The sequence below is a fragment of the Tenrec ecaudatus genome, chromosome 12, assembly GCF_050624435.1.
Source record: "Tenrec ecaudatus isolate mTenEca1 chromosome 12, mTenEca1.hap1, whole genome shotgun sequence".
NCBI lineage: Eukaryota > Metazoa > Chordata > Mammalia > Afrosoricida > Tenrecidae > Tenrec > Tenrec ecaudatus.
This window is the reverse complement of record NC_134541.1, coordinates 82,557,584-82,567,782: the sequence shown is the minus strand read 5'-3', so window position 1 is coordinate 82,567,782 and position 10,199 is coordinate 82,557,584. Positions and strand designations below refer to the sequence as shown.

The 10,199-nt window shown below is 42.3% G+C and overlaps 1 pseudogene; it reads left to right on the top strand.

The window, feature by feature from the left end:
* Nucleotides 1-4,610: 4,610 nt before the first annotated feature.
* On the top strand, nt 4,611-5,015 carry LOC142422729 (glycine cleavage system H protein, mitochondrial pseudogene; annotated as a pseudogene).
* Nucleotides 5,016-10,199: the final 5,184 nt, after the last annotated feature.

Sequence of the window (10,199 nt, the reverse complement as noted above, 5' to 3'; positions counted from 1 at the left end):
CTGAGTAATAACACACTGGAGGGACTGTGCAAAAGTCGACCCCAGAGAGCCACTTAGAGGGGTACTCCACTCTCCCAGGTCAGAGGAGGAACATCGTAAAGATTAGATGCAGGGACACTCAGTTTTAAAGAGCAGCAGGCTCTTGGCTAACCCTGGCAGGGGCTGGCTGGGGCTTAGCTTTAGCCCTACCTTAGTCGTGGCTGGCACAGGGCCACGTCAGTTGCTCCAAAGGCTTTACTTCAATACCACCACAGCTGCTGCCACCTTGGGGCTGTGTTTAATCCCCCTCCCCTCACGGTCTGGCAGCTGGGGCTCTTTTATTTATTTTCCCCTCTTCTCTTTCCTGCCACAGTCTTGTCTGCCTCGGGGTGTTTTTGCCCCCTCCTGCCACAGCCACCCTCCGGGGCCCTCCCTGCGGCCTAGGTCAATCCTGTCGACCCACCTTGGTGCTCCACAAACATGGGGGAACTTCTGCATGCCTTCCGTGGCACTCCATGTGGCTCTAGGAAACTCTGCTCACCCTCCACAGTGGCTCACTCAGCTGCGGGAACCTCTTCTCTCAATGGTGCTACACACCCCCTAGGGCAACTCTAGCCCTCCTCTTAGGCACTTCACATAGCTGAGGTAAATCCTGCCTGCCCTTTGAGGTATTCCATTACTGCTCTGGGAACTTCCACCTGCCCTCTGTGGCACTGCACAGTGCTGTAGTAACTCCCACCAGGCCTCCAGGGAGCTCCATGCTGCCTAAGGCAGCCCACTCAGCCTCTGTGGCACTCTCTGCACAGCGGGATCCCCAGCATGCCCTCAACGGTGCTTCATGCCACAGTGGGCCACATCACTAACTTTCCATGTGATTGACTGGCGCAGCACCAACATCAAGGCCCACAACCATCCGACCAACATACCCTAAGAGAGCCATCCAACTTTTCTCCAACAAACAGAATCCTGGTTAGCTAGGGAAAGAGTGAAACCACAGTGGGGTAAAGCACTAGTCCAACCCCCGAGCACTGACTACAGGCAGTCCACAGAAGTATCCCTACAAGCCTCCCAAAGAGTGAACCTGGTGATCCTTGACTTACTGTAAAATGTTGCTGATGTCCTTTATAACAACACGCAGACAGCAACCTACCCCAACAAACTCAATGCAAAAATAGGATAAACAAAATGCAATGTTGGAGGAAGTCCAGAACCTAATGATCTGCATATATAAGCAGATATTGATCCACCACAGAAAGAAATATTCAGAAGAATGCTTGGAGTCATACTTATGTGAGGGAAGCAATACAGAAAAAGGATGAAAAGTAGAGGAGAAAACGGCCACAAACCAAAGGGAAATACAAGAGTTAAGGATGAGGTGAAAAAGGCAAATAACAAGTTAACAGACATCTCCAACAGACTATAGGAAGCAGAGAACCATACTAGTGACCTTAAGGACAACCAGGCAGACTTCAACACATGGGGAAGACAATCAAACAAGTTAAGGAAACTGAAGAAAACCTAAGAACAATGCCTGAAGCTATGCAGAGAAACATTTGAATAATTGGATTACCAGAACAAGACACAACCAAGAAATCAACGGCAAAAATAGAAACTTTCCCCAGCTTAATGAAAGAGAATCAGGCAACCATTTAAGAAGCAGACAGAACACCAGCTAGACTGAATTCCAGGAAGAAGTTTCCAAGGCACATAATAGTTAAACTATCCAACTTTGAGGAAAAGGAGAAAATCATAAGAGCATCTAGGGGGGAAAAGAGTCACCTATAAAAGTAGTCATATAAGAATATGCTCAGACTTATCAGCAGACACCACGAAGAAGAGGAGAGAGTGGCGTAACATCTTCAAAAAGTTGAAAGAGAACAATGCCAACTCAAGAATCCTCTACCCCGCCAAACTATCTATCAAGACAAGGAAAAATTCCAAAAATACATGAAAAAGAAACCGATCTCTACAAGAAATTCTTACTGACCCACTGTGGTCAGAAGAACAACATGCACCAAGCACAAATAGGAAACCACCACATAGAGTAACTCCACCCAGAAGTCAACACATCAAAAACAAGCCCCAAGATAATATTAGGTCAACAGTGAAAAGAGGGCAAGAATGAAACCCCACCCCCATGCACAACATATTGAAAAGAAGGGAGGTAGGTAAATACCCAACATGAAAGGTATGAGATAACATTACAGAGTCTACAGATTGATGTAATAATTCTGAATGTCAATGGACTGAAATCACCCATTAAAAGAGACTACCAGATGGGCACAGAAAACATAACCCATTGATGTATTGTCTACAAGAGACAAGCTTGCAAACAAAATTAGTCTGAGAATTAAAGGCTAGTGAAAAATATACCAATCAAACAGCAACTCAAGAAAGCAACTCAATCTTAATCTGATCTGAAGGAGCAAGCCTTAACAAGAGATAAGAGAGATAAGGAGGAGCACTATATAATACTCAAGGGGTCAGTAGACCAAGAACCAGTGAGCATAAAAATTTATATGCACCCAATGAATGACTCATGAAATTCATCAATCAAATTCTCCGAAAGATGAACAAAGAAATCATAGCTTCAACAATCATAGTAGGTAACTTTAATACACTGTTCTCCAAGAAAGATAGATCACAGGGAGAGAAGCTTAACAATGAAGCTAAAGAACTGAACTCTAGAACTAGGCGACTTGACCTAATAGACATTTGTAGAGCTTTTCACCCAAATGTAAAAAAAACCCCAACATTATTTTCAAATGCAAATGGTACATACGTAAAGATGTATTACATGCTGGGACGCAAGTCAAGCCTGAGTAAATCAAAGCACATAGAGGTCACTTAGACTTTCCTCTCAGACCACTATGCAATGACATTAACAAAGGACAGTTAAGAAAACAAAGGCAAATAATTGGAGGATGAATAAATCCCTACTGCATAATGAATGGATACTGGCCCAGATCAGAAAGGAAATTAGGAAGCTTTTAGAAACCAATGAGAACTAGAAAACAACATACCAAAACTTTTGGGAAACAGCAAAAGCATAGTGATAAATGATCACATGAAAAAGGAAGAGAGAATTATGATTGATATGCTGTCACAAAGCCTCCAGCAATTAGAACAGTCAACAGAATAATCCTACTAGTTGCAAAACAAAAGAAATAATTAAAAAAAGAGGCAGAACTAAATGAATGGGGAAACAAGAAAATAAGGGGGAAAAATCAATGCAGCAAAAAAGCTGATTCTTTGAAAGTATCGATAGATGGTTGGCAAACCTAACCAAAGAAAAGAAGAAACAAACATCAATAGCCAGGATGAGGGATGAAATTGGAAATTACAACAGACCCTAATGAAATTAAGAGGTTAATTATACAATACTATGAAGGTCTGTACGCCAATGACTGTATACGTTTAATGCTATCCCACTACAAATACCTGTTGGGAGCCAATAGCCATTAAGACCTTGGCCTCAGACACGTAGCAGAAACTTGGCCGCTTTCTAACAACAAGGCTTTGTTTCCTGCCCAACTTCGCCCCCACGTTCCAAGCAACGTGCTCAGTAGCATGGGCAGTTCCGATAACTGACCTTGTTGCCATTAGTCAAAGTACTGAGCACCCATTGAACTGCAGATATACCATATTAGGAACATAGTGATAAGTTCACCCGGTAAGCCTTAATTTGCATGCGGACGTCACCACGGACGTCTTTGAGTATTGTTGCGCACCCTTTGTACCTTATTAGGAACATGTGGCTAATTGGTTGTTGTACAGTGTGCGGTTGTTACACAGTGTGCTTCATTGCAATATGTGCCTCCCACTTCCTTCTCTGTTGTAAATATATACCCCGAGTTTTTGCAAAATAAACGGGCTTGATCAGCACTTGTCTTGCCCCATGTCTCTGTGTCTTTCTTCCATCCAGGTTCGTTGCCCCTCCGGGTCACCGCGTGAGGGTCTCGCTGGACAAGACCCCAACAAATACCAACATCTTTTTCCAAGGAATTGGACAAGCTGATGACCAACTTCAAATGGAGAAGGAAGAAGCCCATAATTAGCAGAGAACTCCTCAAGAAGAAGAACAAAGTAAGAGGGCTTGCTTTACCTGACTTTAATACTTATACAACCACTGTGGTCCAAAAAAAGTGGTACTGGTACCACAACAGATACTCAGATCAATGGGAAATAACAGGAAATCCAGAAATAAAACATCAGCATACAGACAACTGATCTTAGGTAAGGGTCCAAACATATCAAATGGCAAGTGGATGCCCACTTCAACAAGTGGTGCTAAAAAAATGTATATCTACTAGCAGAAAAATGAAGCAAGACCCTCATCTCGCTCGATGTATAAGAATAAAGTTGAGGTGGATCACAGACCCCAAGGTAAAGCCCCAGACTATTAGGGCCATCAATGAAGGGATTGGGACAATTCTAAGAAATTTGGCACAGGGAATACACAGCTATTAAAAATAGGGAAGGACGGTCCATGCTCCAGGGTCCGAGTCCTGCGCAGCGACAGTCCTCACCCCACCAACGAACATGGCGCTGCAAGCAGCGCGGAGTGTGTGGACTGCAGGCTGCAGCTTGCACGCACCTGCCTGGCGAGATGCTTGGGTCCAGGGTGGGCCATGTGGACGCTGCGCTCCAGCCGGGCTCTGCTCTCAGTGCGCAAGTTTACAGACAAACAAGGGTGGGTAACAAGAGAAGATGGTGTTGGAACAGTGGAGATCAGCAATTTTGCACAGGAAGCATTGGGAGATGTTGTTTACTGTAGTCTTCCTGAAGCTGGGACAAAGTTGAACAAACAGGGTAAGTTTGGTGTTTTGGAAAGTGTGAAAGCTGCTAGTGAACTCTACTCTCCTTTATCAGGAAAAGTCACAGAAATTAATGACGCACTTACAGAGAATCCCAGGCTTGTGAACAAATCCTGTGATGAAGATGGTTGGCTCATCAAGATGACACTGACTAATCCTTCAGAACTCGATGAACTAATGAGTGAAGAGGCCTATGAGAAATACATAAAATCCATCTAGGAGTGAAAATGGGACCCCTCAATAAGCTACGATGAAACAACTTACGCCAGCATAGTTGTCTTAAATTAGTGGCGGAAAGAATTGAAGTAGCCTTTAGCAGCACCACTGGAACAGAGAAACCAGTTGGGCAACTGTGCTATTGGAAGAAAGTACCCCTTAACTTCCTAATGATTGCCGAGAAACACAATGCACACTTTTTCTGTGATTTTTATGTTAGGAACTAGTTATAATACTGAGAAGTCATGAAATGATCTGTGGTGAGAATAGTCACAAAACGATGTGACTGAAAAGGTACATTGTTATCTTAAGCCTCCTATAACATAGCTACTGCTGGTATCCAGACCTGGGTTTGGGCCAAGATACTTAATTCTCTTCCTGCTAGAAATGACCGGGAGTGGAGATAAGTTTTTATTAATTGTACAGTAGCAGCTAAAGAACAACACAATTTTAAGTTTGCAATACACTTGCCTTTGCTTGTGCTACTTTTATACAATGAAGCAATAGCCTTGCAGCAACATAAGAAACCATTTAATAAAATCTTCAGCTTCAAAAAAATAGGGAAGGACACACAGAGGAAGCACAAATTGACAAGTGGGATATACTGAAGATAAAATACCTGTGTACATTCTCCAAGAGAGTAATAAGAGATCCTACAGACAGGGTAAACATCTTTAGCAATGAGACATCAAGCAAAGGCCTTATTACTAAAATCTACAATACTCTACTACAACAAGAAAAAACAAAGAGCCCACTGAGGAGGTGAGTAAAAGACAACAGTAGTTTCACAAGTGTGGAAAACCGAATGACTAATAAACATAAAAGAAAATGTTCTTTATCATAAGCCATAAGCAAATTAAACAGTGGTGAGATGCCACCTGTGTTAGACAGGGTTCTCTAGAGAGATAAAACCAGATTGATGATAATTATATATATATATATTTATATAAAGATAGATATATAATACAAGAAATGAACAATTATGTTATAACAGATTGATTTATAATACAAGAAATGAACAGTGAAATTATAAAGCAGTACAAATGGCTCAGTGCGACTCACTCCTGTGAGAGAGTTGTGAGACACTGGCAGTCCTTCAAGTCTTGAGAGTCACCAGGTAGTCCTCTGGAGAGAGAGAGAGAGCTAGGCTATCCCAGCACAGGCAGCAAACAGCAAGGCAGGGCACCAACTGTCAGCCCTCAGCTGCGGAGATGTAAATTTCATTCGTGTGGTCTTAAAGGGACCTCAACTTACAGTGACACAGTCCACAGGCTAGGCGTCCCACAGGTAGTGTGCCCTTTAAATTGAGGCACAGAACAAGCAAGGCAGCTGCGCACTGGTCCAATGATTAAAGAGCGAGAGACAAAAAAGGCGAGGCTCACCAAGCCACTTATCTCTCCACCCTTCAATTAATCCCACTTGTGTTTATCAACCAGGCTGCCACAATAAACTATCTCACCACCTAACACCCTTAAAGATAGCCAATTAAAAAAAAATTAGAAAGCAGAAATTACTGGTGGGGTTGTGGTGAGATAGGAACTCTCATCCACTGCTGGTAGTCCTATAAGTATGTGCAGTCACTATGTTAATTGATTTGGCAATACCTAAAACAAATAGAAATTGAGTTACAGTATGATCTAGCAATCCCCCTATTGGACATAGACACTAAAAAAAAAAACAAAAACAGACCAAGACCAGACATTTGTGCTCCAATGTTCATCATGGCACAGTTCACAATCATTACAAATTAGAAACCATCTAAATGTCCCTCACTGACGAATGGATTAAAAATCACTGGTATATACCTAAAACGGAGTACTATGCAGCCCTAAAAAGCAGTGGTGAACACATGAATCACACCATCTCATAGGCAAAGTTGGAGGTAATTATGCTAAGTGAAGTTATCCAAGCACAAAGGGGCAAGTACAACATGAGTCCATTGAGGTAAGCTCACAAAATACAATGGGCATAGATAAGCTATTTAATGCATAATTCCTAGGTTGAGGTCCAGGTACTTCGGCAGGGGTCAGACCCAATGCGAGGATGTATATAGCAGCCAACTAAAAAGGAGGGGGAGAGAAAAAAATACAAGGGTGGTGGGGGAACAGGGCACTAATCCACCATGGAGAGGGTATTGTTATATCTCCACAGGAAAGAGAGAGAGAGAGAGAGAGAGAGAGAGAGAGAGACCAGACTGCATACCAGTGCACCAAGCCTTGAGGGCAACATACTGTCAGGGAGCAGTGAACTAATAGAGGACAATGGGGCTGGACTCAAGCCAAGCTATATTGATCCCCTCCCTTCCCTCCCCAGTAGAATGTAATACAGAGGACAGCACTGAAGATATAGCCTGGGGAGAGTGTTGAGTCTGCCCAGACCATATGGGTGCAAATTAACAAGGAGAGAGAGAGAGAGAGAGAGAGAGAGAGAAGCTCACCATGATCCACCAAGTCCAGAGGATGACATCCCTACTCAGAGCAGTTAACTGCACAGGACCAGACCCACCACGAGACATGACATCCTCTTATTGACCCACAATGCTACGGGGACAGCACTGGAGACACTGTGTGGAAAGTGTGCGTGGTATACCCACACACAGTGGGGGGAAACATGAAGGGAGTGCAACAGGGCAGCAAGGGGAACAAGATAACGAAGTCCTCAAGGAATCCTGGAAACAGAGTTCTGACTCTGGGGACAGGACTAGATACCTCATCAGACCCAACTGGAATACATGCATAAAGGTCAGCAGACAGACCTGGAATTATTTATAGGCTTTTTTTTGTTTTTATCATTATTTGTCTTTCTTTAGTTCTTTGTTCATCTATATAAGATAGAATAAATAATACTGAAGAGAAAACAATGGGACTGGCCCTTCCAGGGAGCATGGGAGAGGAGTAGGCAGGGAGGGGGAGAGGGGAGCCAACTATCTCAGGGACGAGGGAACAAGAGATCTAACATTGATGGTGAGGAGGGTGTAGAAGGCCTGGTGGGGCTTGATCAAGTGCAGTGTATCCAAGAGGAATTACTGAGATTTGAATGGAGGGCAAGCATGATAGTGGGACAGGAAGAAGGTGAAAGCAAATAGAGGATAGAATTAGGAGGCAAAAGCTATTTATAGAAGTATAGGTATAGGATGCATATATTCAAGTATATTAATTTACAATGATAGGGATAAAAGTCAATGTATATATATTTATATGTTGAGTATTAAGATAAGAGACGGACTTTGGGCCTCTACTCAAGGCCTCCCTAAAACACAAGAACACTTTGTTCTAATAACCTGGCACTCTTTGATACTCATCTTCCTGATATGATTGCTTAAGACAAAATGGGTGCATAAAGAAATGTGGTGAAGAAAGCTGATGGTGCCCAGCTATCAAAAGATATAGTGTCTGGGGTCTTAAAGACTTGATGTTACATAAGCGCCCATCCACCAGAGAAACAACAAAGTCCACATGGAAGAAGCACACCAGTCTGTGTAGTCATGAGGTGTCGACAGGATCAGGCATCCAAAGATCCAAAACAATTATACCATTGTAAAGGAGGATGGTGTCAGAGTGGAGATCCAAAGTCTATCTGTAGACAATTGGACATCCCCTTACAGAAGGGTCACAAGGAAGGGATGATTCAATGAGGGTGCAGTATAGCACTAATGAAATACACAACATTCCTCTGGTTCCTGAATGCTTCCTCCCTTCCACTATCATGACCCTTACAAGTCCAGGTAGGCCAGAGTATGGACATTGGTACAGATAACAGCTCTCAACACATGGAATCCAGACAGATAACCCCCTCAAGAATAGTAGTGGGAGTAGTGATGATATGAGGGTGGGAGTGGGGAAGAAGAAAAAGGGAGACCTGATCACAAAGTTGGATATAACACACACACACACACACACACCTGGCCAAGGGGAGCGGATAATAGAAATGTGGGTGAAGGGATACAAGGAATAGGGTAAGATAAGAAATTACAATAATAGTATATATTGATCAAGGATTCATGAGGCTGGGAGGTTGGGGGAGGGGAGGAAAAAGAGGAACTGATATCCAGGGCTCAAGTAGAAAGAAAATATTTGGGAAATGATGATGGCAAATGTACAAGTGTGCTTAAAACAATTGAAATATGGATGGTTGTAAGATCTGTAAGAGCCCAAGAAAAATCATTAATTAAAAAAAGATACACCCTACACTAATCCTGCCTCATTAGCATAACAAGGACAATCATTCATAAATGGGATTAAAACCACATGCACAACAAACCCCCTAACTGTCCCTAAAGTTATAAGGATCATGAGCAAGATGATGGGGACAAATTCAAAGACACTATTGCAAGGCATCTACAGACTGCCAAGTGTAATACAGGAATCACATACAGAGGAAGACCAAATAGACGACGAGGGCCGATTAAAGAGAAGCAACAAAGCCCACATGCAAGAAGCACACCAGCTTGTGTGATCATGAGGTGTTGACAGGATCAGGTATCAGAAGACTCCAAACAAACATATCGATATGAATAGGAGGGGCTAGAGTTAAGACCCAAAACCCAACTGTAGAGCTAAAGGAAGGACTTAAGTAGAAAGAAATGTTCTGGAAATGATGATGGCAACATATATACAAATGTACTTGATACGATTGATGTATGGATTGTTATAAGAGCTGTAAGAGCACTCAATAAAATTATATATATATATATGTATGACATTTATTCATATCAAATTATTTTTACCAAAAGAAAAAAAGAGAACCACAGAATGGAAAAAACATACTTTAGCAAAGATACAATGGACTAACTACTAAAATGTATACAACTCTGCCTCCTTTCAGCTAGAAGAAAACAAATAATTTAATTAAAAATTGGGCAAACACTATGAACAGAAAATTCAGCAGAGAAGACACTTGACTGACAGACAAATACACGAGGAAATGCTCATGATCACGAGCTATTTGGGAGATGCAAACCAAAACAATAATGAACTAACACTCATAATGATAGCAAAATTAAAAAGAGAAAGCAGAGTGCAACAAAGCATGAAAGGATGTGGAAAGATTGAAACTCTCATACACTGCTGGTAAGATTGCAAACATGGACAATCATTGTGGAAAGGGCTATGGCACTGTCTGAAACAACTAGGAATAGAAATACCATACAAGCCAGCAATACCTCTGTTGAGCATATACCCCCAGGAA